The sequence below is a fragment of the Scyliorhinus canicula genome, chromosome 8 (genome assembly GCF_902713615.1).
Source record: "Scyliorhinus canicula chromosome 8, sScyCan1.1, whole genome shotgun sequence".
Taxonomy (NCBI): Eukaryota; Metazoa; Chordata; class Chondrichthyes; order Carcharhiniformes; family Scyliorhinidae; genus Scyliorhinus; species Scyliorhinus canicula.
The window spans coordinates 63,336,400-63,355,258 of NC_052153.1; the positions used below are offsets into that span (position 1 = coordinate 63,336,400).

General features: G+C 47.7%; 1 protein-coding gene across 2 annotated transcripts in view; it reads left to right on the forward strand.

The window, feature by feature from the left end:
* The window catches only part of carm1l (coactivator-associated arginine methyltransferase 1, like), a 167,210-nt gene that overhangs the window by 81,817 nt on the left and 66,534 nt on the right, over positions 1-18,859 (forward strand). The window lies entirely within an intron of this gene.

An 18,859-nucleotide genomic window follows, 5' to 3' on the forward strand; every position in this document is an offset into this window, starting at 1 on the left:
AAAATTGAGCTTCGGGTATAGAGCTGGAGTACAAAACCTGAATACAAGCCCTGAAAGACGTCCTTGTTAGGTGAATTGGACATCCTGAATTCTCCCTCAGTGTATCTGAACAGGTGCCGGAATGTGGCGACTAGAGGATTTTCACAGTAACTTCGTTGCAGTGTTAATGTCAGCCTACTTGTGACACTAATAAAGATTATTATTATAAGAGCAAGGAGGTTATGCTGAACTTGTACTAGATAATAATGATCTTTATTGTTCAAATTACCTAACCGCACATCTTTCGGTACTTGTGGGAGGAAACCGAGCACCCGGAAGAAACCCACGCCGACACAGGGAGAACGTGCAGACTCCGCACAGAGAGTGACCCAAGCTGGGAAATGAACCTGGGAACCTGGCGCTATGAGGCAACAGTGCTAACCACTGAGCTACTGTGCTGTCCAGCTGGAATATAGTGCACAGTTCTGGGTATCACAGTATAAAATAAAGTCGCCCGAGTCCCAGATGACCATAGGTTTCTTTCCTCTTTGAGAGGGCAAACTGACCTGAGGATCACCACACCTTAGGCGAGGGGCAAGGTTGAGAAGGCAGGACCTTCATGAATAACGTCAGCCGACACGGGAATTGAACCTGAGCTGTTGGCCTCGCTCTGCATCGTGAACCAGCTGTTCAACTGAGTTAAACAGGTCCCTATGAATGGGTACCACACTATAGCAAAGATGTGAATGTGTTGGAGAGAGTGCAGAAGAGATATGTAAGGGTGGTTCCAGGGGTGAGGAAGTTCAGTTATGCGGATAGATGGGAGAGGTTTGAATTGTCCTCTTTGAAGAAAAGAAGGCCAAGAGAAGATTTGATAGAGGTTTTGAAAATCATGAGGGGGCTGGACAGAGTAACTAGGGAGAAACTTGTAAAAGGATCGGGAACAAGATTTAAAGTAATTTGCAAAAGAAGCAAATGTGAAGTGAGAAAAAAACCTTTCACACAATAAGTGGTTGAAGTCTGGAATGCACACCTGGAAGTGTGGAGGGAGGTTCACTCAAGGCTTTCAAGGCAGGACAATGACACTAAGTCATAATGCTCATTTGGAGAGCTGGTGCAGACATAATGTGTAACACTTCTGTGACATCTCAGCACTTCAGTCACCCTCCCACAGATGCATAACATCAATGACCAAATGCCCTATTTGTTCAGCTAGGGGAACACATCAATTTCTCAACAGATGTGAAGTCTCAGACCATAAGAGCAATGAGGTTTGTGTCAATAGCTGCCTTTCCACAAGTGCAAGGTGTGATGGATTGCACACACATGACTAACAAAGCACTATTCCAGGAGGTGCACTGACCTATGAATAGAAAATATTTTTATTCCATCAACGCTCTGTTTAGTGTGCAACCAGAGTAACGTTTCCTCCACATCTGTGCACAATTCCCTGGAAGCTGCTGTTACTCTTTCATCCTGATGGAGTCAAACCTGAAGCATGTTTTTGACCTGCACCTCAGGTCTGTGGCTGGCTTCGGAGGGACAAAGGTTACCCATTGAGAAGGTGGCTGTTTACTTCATTGAGCTAAACAGAGAGGGTGCTTTCTAATGGCAGAACCTTTAAACCAGGGCACTCATCCAGCAGGACATTTTAAAAATCGGGGCCTCTGGCGCAGTGAAGAGGTGTAACAGATTCAAGATCTGTAGCCTACAGATGTAGACGGCTCATCCGAGGAAGAGGTTAACCACCTGCCTCAAACGAAGATGGAAATGAAGAGGAGGAACAGGAGGAACTGCCTCCCAACAGCACTGTGGGTATACATACACCACACGGACTGCAGCGGCTCAGGAAGGCAGTTCATCACCACTCATTGCCAATTAGGGTTGGACAATAACACCCACATCCCGTGGAAGAACAGAAAAGAATGAGGGCAAAAAAGGGGGAAATGATGACAGGCGTACCCAGGTACCTAGTGGCGGCTCAGCACTTGATGCAGAAGTCAATAAGAAGGCTCTATTCCAGCAACATTGCGGATACAGATACATCCTCTGAAGCAAATGGCTGTCCAGCCATTGCTAGATGTCTACCTTTGATACCATAGACTCGTCTCATCTTCCAGGAGATGCCCATTCCACCACAAGAGATAAAATGTAAAGGTGTCCTTCAGACTCTCTGGCATTATAGTGGTTGAAATCTTCAGCATTCAGCCATCTTGAGATACTGACCAAGACGGCCCTCTAGGGACATACATTTATTTTTCGGAAGCTGTCAAATAACAGTGAAGAGTTCGCCTGGTCAGTAACTGAGGCCTGGAACTGTATCGGGAGTATTCCTGCACAGTGTTAGTTGAGACTCAGAATGTGCAGATATAATGGATGCACCATCAGAAATGCTGCAATTTGAGATTGGGAGGAATAAAAGGCGCAATTCACTAGTTCGCTGAATGGCAGTGCAGGAAGATTACTCACGGATTGGTGCACCATTTGTAAAGGCAGCCAGGATCTTTCACCCCCACCACGGCCTCAGGACCAACCCCTCCCCCACCAGTGCTCCTTCACCCAACGTATCTCTTCCAGGATCCTCAGACCCCCTCATCCTATCTCTTGTGGGTAAGGACCCCCTGGGCCCGAGTCCTGGCATGGGTAACCTGGCACCTGGACATGTTGGCTGGCAGTGCCCCTGCAAGCCTGGCAGTGCTACATGGCACCCAGGCATTGCCAGGTTGGCAGTTTCAAGGTGCTAGGCTGGCGGTGTCAAGGTCTCCAGGTGCCAGAGAGAGTGTCAGAGTGCCACCCTGCCCAGTACCTGGCCACCCAGAGGCCTCAACACCCCAGTGAGAACGCCCGAGGTGCTATCATTTTTTTTCTTTTTTATAAATTTAAACTACCCAATAATTCTTTTCCAATTAAGGGACAATTTAACGTGGCCAATGCACTACCCTGCACATCTTTGGGTTGTGGGGGTGAGATCCACGTAGAGATGGGGAGAACATGCAAACTCCACATGGACAGTGGGCCGGGATTGAACCCGGGTCCTCGGCGCCGTGAGGTAGCAGTGCTGACCACTGCACCATCATTCCACTCCCGAGGTGCCATTATGACTGGTTCATGACGTAATGAACCACTACCAAATGGCACTCGGTTGAGGCCTCGATAGCGAGGCCGGTGAATCCCGGGCCCCAGGTGAATTGGGCGAGTGCATGTTTAAATGATCTAATGACTCATTTAAACATCATCGAATCCCTACAGTGCAGAACGAGGCCTTTCGGCCATCGAGTCTATACCGACTCTTCAAATGAGCATTCCATCCATGTCCACCCACCCTATTCCTGTAACTCCATAACCTAACCTGCACATCCCTGGACACTAAGGGGCAACTTATCTTGGCCAATCCACATACCCCGTACATCTTTGGACTGTGGGAGGAAACCGGCGGAAAACCACACAGACACGGGTAGAGCGTACAAACTTGACACAGGCCAGAATTGAACCCGGGTCCTTGGCACTGAGGCAGCAGTGCTAACCACTGTGCCACTATGACACCCTTGAGCGCCTGGATCTTGCCCAGCGAGATCCAGATTGCGATGTGCCGTGAGATTCCATTGAATCTTTTAAGCGTAGTCACAAATCTCGATGCAGGCCTCTTGTGACATTCAATGGCCTCAACCCAACACCAAGTCAGGCATGACGAGGCCGCTGAATCGTGCCCAAAGTAACATTTCCGCAACACAATTGCCAGGCATTTACCACTCCAACATGAGGTACTATAACCATCTACTCTCGACATTCAATGTCATTACCATTGTTGAATCCCTCAGTATCAACACCCTGGGGGGTTACTGTTGGCCAGAAACTGAATTGGACCAGCCATAATATTGCTGCAACAACAAGAGAAGGTCAGAGGCACGGAATTCTGAGCTAGCTAACTCAGCTCTGTCTCCCCAAAGCATGTCCACCATCTACAAGGCATAAGTCAGAACTGTGATGGAATACTCTCCAGTTGCTTGAATGGATTCGGCTCCAACGACACTCAACAAACTCAACACCATACAGGGCAAATCAGCTGCCCAATTTTCACTATTGCTCGTTCTGGTGAGTGCGCTTTACACTCAATTGGCTCTGTTTTATTACTTCGCTCTAGAGTCGCCAGGTGTCCTTATGATACCACCACGAAGTTCAAGTTCAGATCAATGACTCAATACACCAATTAGTAAGGTTCAAAACAAGACACGTTTGTTAATACAGTTATTCGTTACTCATGCATATAATACTAAAAGACTAAACTATTCCTACCACTAATAGGCCAACACTTATCTGGATAAGGGAACCCGCCGGATCAGGGAACAATGGCCTCTTGATCTGTACTGGATCTGCAGGCTTCCAGCTGGTATGGACTAAGGGGTCAGGAGTGTCTATCTCGTAGCGTGCGTTGTATGACACTTGGTGGTGCAGCAATTGGCCAGGCCTCTCCTTACGGTCAAGTTCTTCGAGAGCTGCTAAGGTGTTCTACTGGGAGGGCCGGCTAAGAGAGCGAACTGAACTTGGGACCTGTCTTTTATAGGTTCCAGGGGCTTCGCGCCCTTTTGGGCGGACCCCGAGCGTACTTTCAATCGATTGGATCCCATACCAATCGATTGGTTTGAATTCCCCAATACTGGTGCCGTTTCTCGATCACTGGGCGGTTCTTTCTGGCTTGTTTGTCTCCTTTGTTTCGGACTCCCGTTGGCGCCGAGGAGCCTGACTTGCTATTGAATGTCTCAAATGTAGCTAATCGTTGTAGCTATTGTTCCCGGGGATCGCTCATCAATATGTATAACTGCTGGTTTCAGTGCTGTCTGCTTTCTTTGCAGGCAGAATACACAGGAAAAGTCTGCAAACTGCTTGTTTCTCTAGGATTGTCCAATTTCCCTGCTGTCTTTGTGTTTCTCCATTTTGTGTGGGGAAGTGACCAACTCAGGTGGCTACACTCCCTCCTTGTGATCCTAACGCGAAGCGTGAAGGATCACACAACTATGTTGTCTTCATTACCTGACCTCAGCGAGTTCCATGGCCTCTACACTGTCCTCAACTATGCAGGAAAATTTTACCTACCAATTTCTAAGTGGCGCTATGTCATAAAGGGACATGCATTACCAAACAACAACTGGAACCTCTAACTGTCCTCAATAAACTACACTTACTCAAAACATCCAAGCATACTAACTTCCTAACATTACAAAACGATAGCAGCATTCATATTTCATTTCTCTGGCTTGGCAGTCAAGCTCAGAGTTATACAGTCTTTCAGAAAACACATTTCTTTATTTATAAATGAACGACAAACGAAAAAGTTCTTTATTACATTTCGAGGGGTTCAGGGGCCTGGTGGAAACCGAAGATAGGGGATCTCATCCTACATACCGGGGTACGAGAGCGATAGGCTCTCCTTTGCCATTTCCTCATTCGAAAAGTCTGCACTATGGTGCAGATTATTGCTGATGCCAAAAGTGATTCAATTACGTATGACAAGGAGTACCAGGTCAAAAATGTGGTACACCAGGTTGGGGTACTGTTACTGGTTACTGTGCTCTGTGTGTTCTGTGGAAGTGAAACATTAACGGCTGGTGGAGTGGGGGTAAAGGGGTTTGCGTCCACGCGCAACCACATGTATCCTATAATCCATAATACAAAAATGAACAACGTCATCTTCATCTCTTTCTTCTCTTCCGGTATCTTCTCTTCTGTTCCTTTGATCCCTCCTTGGAGCGTCTGAAAATCTATGGGATCAAGCATAGTGTCTGTTAGTATTTTGCTTAATATCTCGAACGTTAGCATGTCTGTTCTCTTGTGCCAAGTTTCCCTTTATGATTGGTCACTCTCTGTGACTCCCTCATTTTTTTTTGTTTATCAAAAACGAATTTTAGGACCAGACATACTCTTAAATACTGTACCACTGCGAGCCATCTCGCAGGCTTTGCGTTTTACCATCCAAATGTTTCTGGATGTAAATAGCATGGGGAGTTGGCAACCAAAGGGTTACCTGAAAACAAAACAAACAAAATCAAACTTTTAAACCAAGAGTGGCGAAATGAGTTGCGTGTGGGCCGCTACAGGTAAGATTTGGATTGAATCCCCGGGTAGGGCGTGCTGTGCTGTCCCGAGCTTAGCTGACCGGAGGGGGGTCCTCAGACAGGGTGGGGACCACTGCCGTTACTCCACTGCCTGAGTGACCGGACAACAACGGGCAAGAGTGTATTCATCGTGGGGGTTGCTGTAATGGTTCTACCTTCGAACCAGAAGAGCAGTTATGAAAGTGGCTCTGGCAAATTCCCAGAGGTTTTGGCCGATAAGACTACCGTCAAATCAGAAGAGCAATTATGAAGGGGGGGTCGGGCAAGCTCTCAGTGGTTCTCAGCTGACCAGCAAGCCGGCAAGTTCTCAAAGGTATCAGTGGACAAATAGGGCGTGTGTCCGCAGAGCTGCTGTTCCTGAAAAAAAAACAAATAAACATAAACAAACAAACATGCAACACAAAACGTGCAGGTTCCATCAGAAAAGGACACCGTTTCTCTCTCAAGCGGTTCCTGTTTTTACATCATCTGGAGACCTCACTTATCATGTTCTACGAACATGGTCGCAAAGGGGTTCTGGTTTTGGGAGTCAGACTCATTGTCATCCTCTTCTCCCGGATGCCATACTCGCGAATGAATAATGGCTGCTAAGGCTGCATGGTGTGATCGTGGGTCCATCTCGTCGTTCCGGACAAGCGTGAACGAATTGTCGCGGTGCCAAAAAGATGTGTCCAGATTCGTGTGAATGAAGTCGGGGTCTTCATTGTGGGGCGGTGGTTCTGGGTCTGGGGCTTTAATGTATGTGATCTCAAAGGGATCACTCGAGTCAGGTTCGTAGTCGCTGTGTGTGCGGTCTGTTGTGTCGGGGCAGTAGCGAGGAGTGCTGTGGCTTTCGTCAGAGTCGCTGTCGCTGCTGTAGCTGCTTGTGGGCGTGTTGGGGCAGAGCCTAAAGTCAATGGTCGAGGTCGAGTCCGTGGAGGTGCTGGTCTGGGAGGGGGAGGGTGGAAATGTGTCTCTTGTGTGCGGGGCGGTGTGTGCTGCGTCAAGCATGACGTGGTGTGCGTGGTTAGACTGCGAGCCATATGCCTTGAGCTGGTTTATATGAACCACGCAGTCTTCCCATTTGGATACTTTATTTTATAAACGGAAGGGCTAACTTTGTCCGCAATGGAATACGGACCCTAATACTTTGGTGACAGAAATGTGCTGGGGTTGTAGACAGACAGCATGACCTGCTGTCCTACCTGAAACTCAGTCGCATGAACTGTCCTATCGAAACAGGCCTTGCTCTGTTTCCTTTTCGTGCCTAATCTTACCGCGGCTGCTAACTGACCCGATTTTACATTGTCTACCAATTGTTTTACTGCAGTCTCGTGGGTGAGGGCCGTCACTTCGGGGCTGGTCAAGTCAAGTCCTAAAAGGAATTCTGTACCTTTCATGGGGCGTCCGATCATGAGCGTATGTGGGGTGAAACCTGTAGAAGTCGAAACAGTGTTTCTCAAAAACATTAGCGCGAATGGGAGGACGGAATCCCAAGTCGTGTTATTCTCCTGGACCATTTTACAGAGGGTAGCTTTTAGAGTCCGATTCATGCGCTCCACGATACCACTCGACTGGGGGTGGTATGCGATGTGGAATTTTTGTGTTATGCCAAATATCGTGAGGACGTTCTTCATGACACGTCCCGTAAAATGGGAACCTTGGTCCGATTCAATGCTTCGGGGGAGTCCCCATCTTGTAAAGATGTGGTGTGTCAAAATCTTTGCCGTTGTTTTCGCAGTATTGGTTCTAGCTGGGAATGCTTCTACCCATTTAGTGAATGTGTCGATGACAACTAAAACGTATTCATAGCCATTCCTGCAAGGGGGCAATGGTCCTATAAAATCAATCTGGAGGTTAGTCCAGGGGCCATTAACAGGGCGAGTGTGGCTGAGCTGTGCCTTCTTTGAATATCTGTCCGGGTTATTCTGGGCACAGTTAAGGCAATTCTCTATGTAATGTGTAACATCGTCTTTTAAATGTGGCCACCAACAGAGCTGTCTCAGGTGGGCTGTGGTGGGGTCTATTCTCTGGTGTCCATGACTTTCATGGAACAAGCAAATCAATTGACTCCTGTCCTGTGCAGGGACCACATAAAGGTTGTCTTTGAGAACCACATCATCATGTGTGGTCAGGGCGTTTTTAAACTTGTCGTATGGGGCCGCAAACTTTCCTTTCAAAATCTCCCTGAGATTACTGTCCTGCTTTTGGGCCTGTACTAAATCTTCAATGTTGGTCTGTGAGACATGAACTGCTCTCACAGGGGCGCTTTCGGGGGGAATCCAAAAATATCCATGCCTGGAACCTGCTTTAGCCAATGCGTCGGCTTTCACATTTCCAGGGGGGGATGAAGGGTGATGACTTCTAACCTTAATTATGCCAAAAATCCTATCCTTTGCTTTCTCTAGAATATGGCGGAGCAATGGGGCTGATGGGAGGGGCTTACCGTCTGCGGAAACAAAACCTTGTGCCTTCCACAGGGGTAGGAACTCCGTTAAACTGTTGCAGACATAGAGACTATCTGAATAAATGTCTGCCGGGCTGGGGAACGAATCTGGGTGCTCAAAAATGTACGCGATGGCCGCGTGCTCTGCTACCTGCGCGCCTAAGTGACCTGGCAATTTCAAAGCGATCTCCTCTAGTGCGCGTCCCTGCGCGTCCTCAACGTAGATGCCGCATCCTGTAACGCGCTCACCATTTAAAACAGTGGATGAACCATCCACATAGATCCTCAAGGGTGCATACGTGTCTGTGTGCTTGGGGCTTTGGGTTGAACTTCCTATCTTTTTGGGGGGTCTCCTTGCAATAATGGGTCCTGTATTGTGAAGTGGGGATATGATCTCACATTCATGGGGTGTTCCTGGGTACTGGAGGTTATCTGCCAATAAAGTGTGTGTCTTTGTCCGTTTCACAGTGATGTCCCGTCCCTGCAAAAGAAGGGTTCATCTAGCTGCTCTAATTTGACTAACTGTGCCGTCCTTCAGTCGTCCATCTAACAAAAGCTGTGTGGGGGTGTGTTCGGTCAGAATCGTGATGGGGTTCAGTCCGGTTATGTAAGAAAAGTACTGCACTGCCCAGAATACTGCGAGTAGGGGCCTTTCACAGGCTGAAAATCCTTGCTCCACAGGTCCTAAGATTCTGGAGGCATAAGCCATTGGTCTTAGCTGCTCGTGCCGTTCCTGAAGGAGCATGGCCGAAAGGGTCAGATCTGTACTTGCTACCTCAATTGCATAGGGGGAAAGTGGGTCTGGAACTTGGAGTGCGGGGACTGCGATAAGGGCTCTTTTTAAATCGTCCACAGCATCTGTATGCTGCGGACGCCATTCCCAAGGGGCTACTTTCTTTAGGAGGTCTGAGAGGGGGGCTGCTTTTGTGGCAAAACCATCAATATGGTTCCGACAGTACCCAACCAGTCCTAAAAACGACCGGAGGGTTGAAACATTTTGGGGAAGGGGCAATTTGACGATCAAGTCAATCCTTTTGTACTCGATCTCGCGTTTGCCGTGCGTTATAATCGTACCCAAATATATCAGTTTACTATCCAAAATTTGGGCCTTTTTGGGGTTCACTTTACTGCCAATTGTCTGTAGTAGTTCCAGGAGTTCAGACAGAAGCGTGATGTGCTCTGCCTTGGTGTCTGTCTGCAGTAATAAGTCGTCCACATACTGGACCAGACATTCGGGGCGAGAGAATTTAGACAAACCATTTGCCAGCTGTCGGTGGAAAATGGAGGGGGAGTTGTGGAATCCTTGTGGAAGGCATGTTCACGTGTACTGCTGTCTTTTAAATGTGAAGGCAAATTTTTACTGGCACACCTTTGCCAATGGAATGGACCAGAAGCCGTTACTGATATCCAAAACCGTAAAGTACTTTGAGTTGAGTCCCTGTTTGAGCATGGTCTCGAGACTTGAGGCTACCGTGGGGGCTACTGCGGGGGTGACTTTATTGAGTTCCCGATAATCGATGGTCAGTCGCCATGATCCATCGGGCTTTCTCACTGGCCAAATCAGGGCATTATTAGTAGAGGCTACTGATCCTAGTACGCCCTGCTCTAATAAACTGTCGATAACTTTTGCGATTTCTCCCTCTGCCTCTTGGGGAAATCCATATTGCCGTTGGGGTCTAGGGTCAGGTCCTGTAATTTGAACCGATCCAGAGATTCTTCCGCAGTTGTGCCTGTGACTGGCAAATGCTGATCTGTTGTTTTTCAAAACTGCCCTAACCTGTTTGTCCGTGCTGAGTGTGGTCGGATCAAAACAATACTCACCGACTGCGCTAATCCTGTTTGCATACTCACCTACTGTGAGCGTTGCGGGGGCTCTTTCTGATCTTGCCATTCGCCAGACACACTGATTGACTGGGTCGAATGACAGGCTGTGTGTATTCATGAAATCTATGCCTAGTATGTGTTCTGCTGTGTGGGGCAAATCTACTAAAACAATGGGGTGTTTGGTGGTAATGGTCCCTAGCTGAATGGGTACAGGGGCTGTAATGTGTCCCTGTTGTGAGTGGCCTGTAAAGCCGCTGAGTGTGATTGTGGCTGTAGTGGGCCACGTGTCCTTTTGATACATATTGGAGGAATTTATGGCCGTGTGGGACCTATGTCCCAGAGTAATTCTATGAGCTGTCCCCGTATCTTTGCTGTGACTACCAGTCATCCGGACCTGTCCCAAAGGGTGTCACAGACCTAAGTGGGGGAGCCTGAACACCGTCAGTCCGTGCCGTTCATGTCTCCTTGGTCTGAACGGGTGCTGACACTATGAATAGGCTTTGTCCTTTTTCTGTTCAGAGTGCCTGTCTGTTGGCCTCTCTGTGATTTCTGCGGGGCGTTGCACTCTCGTGCAAAATGTCCTAACTGACCACAGTTGTAACATTCCTGTGGCTTCTGCGGGGGGTTGTTCGTTCCTTCATTCACCCAGGCGGGGTTTTGGTGCGCTCTGACTGCCTGAATATCAGCCTCTGCCTGCTGATCTTCGGGTTTCCTAACTGCGGGTTTACTATGAATAGATTGCTCTCAAGCGCGGGACAACCTTTTTAGTACCCATTTCTCATTGTGAGCGTCTTCTGATGGGTCATAATTCGTGCACGCTTTCTGTCCTGCCTCTGTGGCATGGGAGATAAGGGTGCGGGTCCATTTGGCCATGTTGTTTGGGGTCAAATGGACGCGATCTAAGTTTCCAAACACTGCTGTGAAATGGATCCACAGCCTTCCTGCAAACGCTGTGGGGTGCTCGGTTTTCTTTTGCCTGCACTTGTTCAGGCCTTCTACGGGGTCACCTCTATTATACCCGATCGCATTGAGGATCGATGTGTGCATCTCTTCTAGGGTGCCTCCTCCGACGTTCTGTGGGTCTGGAAGGGCTTCCACTACTGAAGGGTCTAAACTTAAAACGGTGAGCTTCACCTGCTCATGCTCATCCAGGTCGTACATGGTCGCCTGCTGCTTTTTTCTCGCGAAGAATTGGTGGGGGTCTGCAGTGGGGAGGAACGGTGTGATTGGGTCACGGTTAAGGGGGTGGTATAAGTGAAATCTGGTGCGCTGTCTGCGGATGCTTTGCATTGGGTGGTGACTGGATTAATTGGTGCTATCTGCTCTCTGGGGGGGTTGGGGTGCTTTCCTCTTCTGCGGTTTCTCTTGCGCACATGTTCCCTGAACGTATCTCTGTGCTGTCTCGTTTAATTCCTGCCAATCGGGGCCTTCTTCCTCATCTAATTGTGTCCCAAAGGTGCTTTGGAACCCATTCTGAACAGAAAGCAGAGATTGCAGTTCTGCAATCTGCTTCCGGCATTTTGCGTGGTCCACTGAGCTTCGCCTCTGCTCTGTGGTGGCAGCATGGAGTGCTCTTAAAGCTGCCTTTAAGTCGCTGCATTGCTTCTGCAATGCCTCTACCTGCTTCTTGGTTTCCTCTCTTATCAAGACTGCGCGCTGCATATCCTGATAGGCCTTTTCATATTGTGTTTGGGAGCTGCTTAAATGCGCCAGACAAGACTGGTGTGCCCTCTTGGCATCACCCACCTCTACATCTTTTGCTGCAAGCCTCCGTCTCAACTCTATATTCTCTCTTTCGACATCACTGACATCCACCTTACTCATCCCATTTTTTTCCTCTAAATCTGCGCGGAGCGTCCGAACAACCTCCTCTGTGCCTCGCAATTGTGCCAAACAGGACACGATTGCCATCGGCTTATGAGCTTTTCCTAAACTCTTGTGTATTTCGGTCAGGTTCTCCCACCAAGTATGTCCTATACTCCCGGGACCTGTTTCCTCATTTGAACAGAATTCGCTCCAAAGGGGCCATCCCTTCCCTTTGAGGTACTTTCTGATCTCGACTTCCCGAACGGGACACTGTCCCACTCTGCTGCTGGTCGCTGCGACCACGAACTCTTGAGGGTTCATGAGGCGTTCCATTGCCTGCATGGCCATCTTTCCTATCTGTGCTCTCTTTAAATTTAGAACGAGGGATACTAAGACGGTGCTATAGACACGGGTACGGCTTTCGCTACTTTCTGGAATATAAACTCCCGACAGTTTTTCGCAACAAAATCTATCAGTTTTACCTTATAACCCTGTTAGTTACGCATGCACAAACACACTTCTGAATTATGAGGATTGATCAGAACTGCTTGAACACTTGTGATTGTTTCTGTTCCCAATTGGATTTCTAATTCAAATTGCTGGGTTCTCTCGGAGTGGAGGTGCCACTTCTAGTCGAGTCCCGTCAGAGGTCGCCACTAAATGTTGATCGTTCTGGTGAGTGCGCTTTACACTCAATTGGCTCTGTTTTATTACTTAGCTCTGGAGTCGCCAGGTATCCTTATGATACCACCACGAGGTTCAAGTTCAGATCAATGACTCAATACACCAATTAGTAAGGTTCAAAACAAGACACGTTTATTAATACACAGTTATTCGCTACTCATGCATATAATACTAAAAGACTAAACTATTCCTACCACTAATAGGCCAATACTTATCTGGATAAGGGAACCCGCCAGATCAGGGGACAATGGCCTCTTGCTCTGTACTGGATCTGCAGGCTTCCAGCTGGTATGGACTAAGGGGTCAGGAGTGTCTATCTCATAGCGTGCGTTGTACGACACTTACTTGGTGGTGCAGCAATTGGCCAGGCCTCTCCTTCTTACGGTCAAGTTCTTCGAGAGCTGCTAAGGTGTTCTGCTGGGAGGGCCGGCAAAGAGAGCGAACTGAACTTGGGACCTGTCTTTTATAGGTGGACACCGAGCGTACTTTCAATAGATTGGATCCCATACCAATCGATTGGTTTGAATTCCCCAATACTGGGGCCGTTTCTCGATCACTGGGTGGTTCTTTCTGGCTTGTTTGTCTCCTTTGTTTCGGACTCCCGTTGGAGCCGAGGAGCCTGACTTGCTATTGAATGTCTCAAATGTAGCTAATCGTTGTAGCTATTGTTCCCGGGGATCGCTCATCAATATGTATAACTGCTGGTTTCAGTGCTGTCTGCTTTCTTTGCAGGCAGAATACACAGGAAAAGTCTGCAAACTGCTTGTTTCTCTAGGAACGTCCAATTTCCCTGCTGTCTTTGTGTTTCTCCATTTTGTGTGGGGAAGTAGCCAACTCAGGTGGCTACAGCACCTTAAACATTTTCCCACTCCACCACTCACATGCCGTGGCAGCAGTGTGTATCAATTGCAAGATGCACTGCAGCAACTCACCAAGGATCCATCAAAAGCACATTCAAACACACAACCTCTGCCACTTAAGGGCAAGGTAGCACATGCATGGGAACACCACCGCCTGGAAGCTCCCTTCCAAACCACAACATCTTCACTTAAAAATATATTGTTGTTCCTTCACGGTTACTGTCTCAAAATCCTGGAACTCCCTTCCTAACAGCACTGTGAATGTACCTACACCACATGGATGACATTGGTTCAATTAGGTGGCTCAAAATCAACTTAGGCCTTGCCAGCGATGCACACATCCCACGGATGTCTGTTATCAGAAGATGACATTTCACTGAGCACCTGACATTACTGTGATGGGCACTCATGGCTTGATCCTTCGTAACTGTCAGGTGACTGAGGGATCGACTTCTGACTGTACTGGTAAGTAATGCAGCTACCTGTTTACCTGATTTATTCTTTATGCCACGCAGCAAGTGTAAACCGGTACATGAATAATTGATTTATATGGCGTATTTACAGAAAATGGAAAAGGTGAGATATAATGCCACGTGTGAACCCAATGAAGAAAACTGTGCCTTTGGAGCTTGAACCCTCCGCCATGGTGTTTCCCCCGTGTGTTGCCTCCCCATGCAGGTGATTGTTCGGGGCTGAAAAGGCAGCATGGTAACTGGTGCACCTACCACAGATGAGGACTCTGATGGAGGGGCTGTGGAAGATGAATGTTTCCAGAAGACATACTCGCCTCTTCAAAATTCCTCAGTCCTGAGTTGTCTTTCTAAATGGTTGGATGGAGTGGTTGGTTGGGGTGCATCAGTCATCCACTCCATCATTCATTGTGCAATCAGGAAGAAAGTTCTGTTGTGGGTGCAGAACTCCTCCCATGTATTCCAAGAAGCACAGTGCTCACACTGTGAATGGACTGCTCCAGGCCGCTTAGTGACCCTTGATGCTTTGCTCTTGCCTCCACTGGGATTAATGCTGCACATGGCTCTCCATGAGATGGGCAGCACAGTAGCACAGTGGTTAGCACAGTTGCTTCACAGTTCCAGGGTCCCAGGTTCGATTCCCGGCTTGGGTCACTCTCTGCGGAGTCTGACATTCTCCCCGTGTCTGCGTGGATTTCCTCCGGGTGCTCCGGTTTCTTCCCACAATCCAAAGATGTGCAGGTTAGGTGGATTGGCCATGATAAATTGCCCTTAGTGTTCAAAAAAGGTTAGCTGGGGTTACTGGGTTACGGGGATAGGGTGGAGCTGTAGACTTAAGTAGGGTGCTCTTTCCACGAGCTGGTGCAGACTCGATGGGCCGAATGGCCTCCTTCTGCACTGAAAATTCTATGATTCTAGATTGGCCAGTCTCTCAGGCTTAAAATTCATGCAGTCGAGGTCCCAAGACAATCTCGAGCTCATTAATGCGATAGACTCCTCCATTTGCAATTTGTGAGTGCTCATTGACTTGGTGAACCCCGCCAGATGTTCACTGCAACTGATCCAAGTACTTAGCTCCATCAAGTGATTCCTGAGGCCCACCTCTATGCCAGCTAAAGCATCATCTTCATTCCCGAGCCCCCTTCGCTCTGAGGAGGTTTGTGTCTGACAACGACACCTCGTCCTTCACTCTGGATGCTGTGCTGTTCACCACATGTCACTGGCTCTAAACACACACTACTTTTAAAAAATTGATTCACAGGATGAGGGCGTTACTGGTTAGGTCAGCATTTATTACCTATCCCTAGTTGCCCTTTAGAAGGTGATGGTGAGTTGCCTCCTTGAACTGCTGAATCCCTGAGGCGTAGGGACACCCACAGTGTTGTTAGGGAGGGAGTTCCAGGATTTTGCCCCAGCGCCAATGAAGGAGCATTTCCAAGTCAGGGTGTTGAGTGACATGGACGAGAATCTCCACGTAATGGGTTCCCAGTTATCTGCTCTTGTCCTTCTAGATGATAGTGGTTTTGAAAGGTCCTATCTAAGGAACCTTGGTGAGTTATTGCTGTGAATCTTGTAGATGGTACACACGGCTGCCGATGGTACACACGGCTGCCACTGTTTATCAGTGGTGGAGGGTTTGAATGTTTGTGGAAGGGGGAGCAATCAGGTGGGCTGCTATGTCCTGGATGGAGTTGGGCTTCTTGAGTGTTATTGGAGCTGCACTCATCCAGTGGAGAGTATTCCATTGGGGGTCAGGAGGTGAGTTACTCGCTGTAGGATTCCTCGCCTTTGACCTGCCTTGGTAGCCACTGTATTAATATGGCTAGTCTAGTTCAAATTCTGATGAATGATGTTGATTGTAGGGGTTAAGTGATGGTAATGCCATTGAATGTCAATGGGCGATGGCTCGATCCTCTCTTGTAGGAGATGGTCATTGCCTGGCACTTGTGTGGCGCAAATGTAACTTGCCACTTGTCAGTCCAAGCCTGGATATTTTCCAGGTCTTGTTGCATTTTGACATGGAGTGCTTCATTATCTGAGAAGTCTCAAATGGTGTTGAATATTGTGCAGTCACCCACAAACACCCCCCATTTCTCGGCCATGCTAGTATTTGTGTTGGTGGATTGTAGACTGGTCAGATGGGACAGTGCTTCTTTGAACATCTCTTTGTCCTCTTCCTCCTGATGTCTAAGGAATTTCCAACTCTGGGAGTGGTTGTGCAGCCAAGGGCCCTGTGTGAATGAGACAATTAGTGTGATCCTTGCTTAGTGTGAGTGTGCATGTTGTGACAGTCATTATCAAAAAGCAATGTAAGTAGAGCCCTTGGCCCAGAATCCTAGCTTCATGGTCTACCATATGATTCTACTATAATGCCCATTATGCTTGATCCACCACCACATTGCTGAACCATCAATGATCAAAGGTTTCTTTAATATTGCCGTTGGCACCTGGAATGGACACTTTCCAGCTCCTACGCTAGCCTGGAAAGGCACACGTGCAATCTGCATGGTCCTCTTCTCCATTGGGCAAATGATCCTGAGGTTCGCGAGCCCAGACCTATCCAGGCCATCATCTTAGTATATTGGGCTCTCTTCTCCAGTAAGTGAACAATAGAAACACAATTCAGTGACCTAGATCATGCTTGGACATGGATACAGGAATAATTTTGGCCGAGTGAAAAGTGGGCATTCTGATGCGATTCCACTTATGGGAGTGTCATGTCCATTCAATTATCCCCGTTGATGGTGATCTATGTGGCAATTGTGTCCCATCTGATTTTTCAGTCATCTGAGACCTTAAACCAGAGACAACTGTATGTTTCAGTCAAACAGTTAACTTGCCTGAGTCCAACAGATCATAGGACTGCTTGCAGCACTAAAGCCCTGTTTGGACCCAATTGCCTGGTGCACGCACTGATGAAGCAATTGCCCATCAAGCTCTCTTCATAATTGCAGAAAGGCTTATTCAACCTGTTGGATACAGGGTATCCCTCTGACCTTCGACCTCCTCCACCAGGATCTTTACGTCCTGGTCACAGAAGCTGGGTGCATTTTATCCATGAGAGTCAGACAGGCTGTTCCCCTGGGACATTCTGCCATGATAATGAATAAAACACCTGGGTGAGTCAAGATTCTCTCTTTGTGTTACGTTACTCAATACCCATGTGCTGGAACCTCTTCTCGAATAGTGCACGGGTTTATGTGCTTGTGTGCGTGCATCCCAGAATGTCATGGCGTGTACTGGAACTCATAGGACCCTGCTGGATACTCCCTTGAAGTTATACATGCCTGTGAGGACAGTGTGCTGATGTTACAGGTATGGGTGAGGCTCTTTTGCGTGTCCACACTTGAAATTGTGAGAGATGAAATGGCATGTTACTGGAAATGAAGGATCTGCATCCTGGGTCCTGATAGCAGTTCCATTCTCATTTTACATATTGTACTGTGTTGTGACCTAATGTAGCTGCCAAGATGCTGGCATTACATGGCTGTATGGTGGATCTTTGCAAACAGTGAATGTTTGCTTTGTGGACACCCCTTACACATTTACATTACGTGGACTTCAGCATCTAAACTTTCCAATGAACAGCATCTCAATGGTCATCTTTAACAGCAATAATAATCAGTTTGCCAACGTTGAAAACTTGCACTCTCAGGACAATGCAATGAAATCTCCTCACATGCAAGCCCTTTTCACAACTTCCTGTCACAGTAAGTGACTCACAGGATGACCCTTCATGTAGGGTCTGAGTGTGAAATGTGTGTTTCCTAATTGGTCTTGCCTGTGCCTCTGAAGGATTTTCACTGTTGGCTGGCCCAACGTCAGCCCGCACGTGCCTCCCAGCAACAATAATCATAACACCCGAGATGGACCGTGAAGCTGTGAAATGTCCCAACTCCTGCTACCAACCTCAGATGAAAATTCAGCCCTCAGAGTCTACTCATTGCAAACTCAGAGACTGCTGCCATTCTCTCCAAGTGCAAATACTTTGCACCGTCTCAGTAAAACAGTCTACGTCTTTGATCTCGAACAATCAAACCACCCAGGCTTACTGTCAGGCAGATTGCAGAACAGGTCACAAGACCCTTTTCTTTTAGCCTAAATTTAAAGGTACAGTCCCAAAAATCTTTATAGACTTCATAAATGGCCTGGGAAGAGGATAGAATAGGTATCGAGGGTATGGAGTTTGTGACGGTGATGGTTTACCTCTTCCATGTTTTAATAATGAAGGAAACTGCAGGTCATCCAGGACGTGATAGATGTTGAATGAGCAAATTGGTGGCACAGAGGCACTGGAGAGGTCGAGACAGATTGAGAAATAAACAGGACGTTGTCAGCATATGTGTGGAACCCAAGCTCCCAAGTCTGCAAAACATTTGCCAACCAACAGCATGAAGATGAGCAAGAGGAGAGGGCCACAAATAGATCTCAGTGTGAGGCTGGGAAGAGAAGCTGGAAATTCCCTGGCTGCAAATAGGGAAGAGTGGTGGGTGAAATGAAGGAGAACATTGTGATAATGGCATTTGAGAAGGAATAATTCAAGTTGGCCACTGTCACAGAGAATGTCCTTTGTGACCTTAGCCATTTCAGTTCTATGGCAAGGCCAGAAACCTGATTTATATAGAGATTCAGACATGGAGTTTCTGAAAAGATGGCCACGTTCAAGGATTTGGGAGAGATAAGTTAAAAGTAAAATTTTTA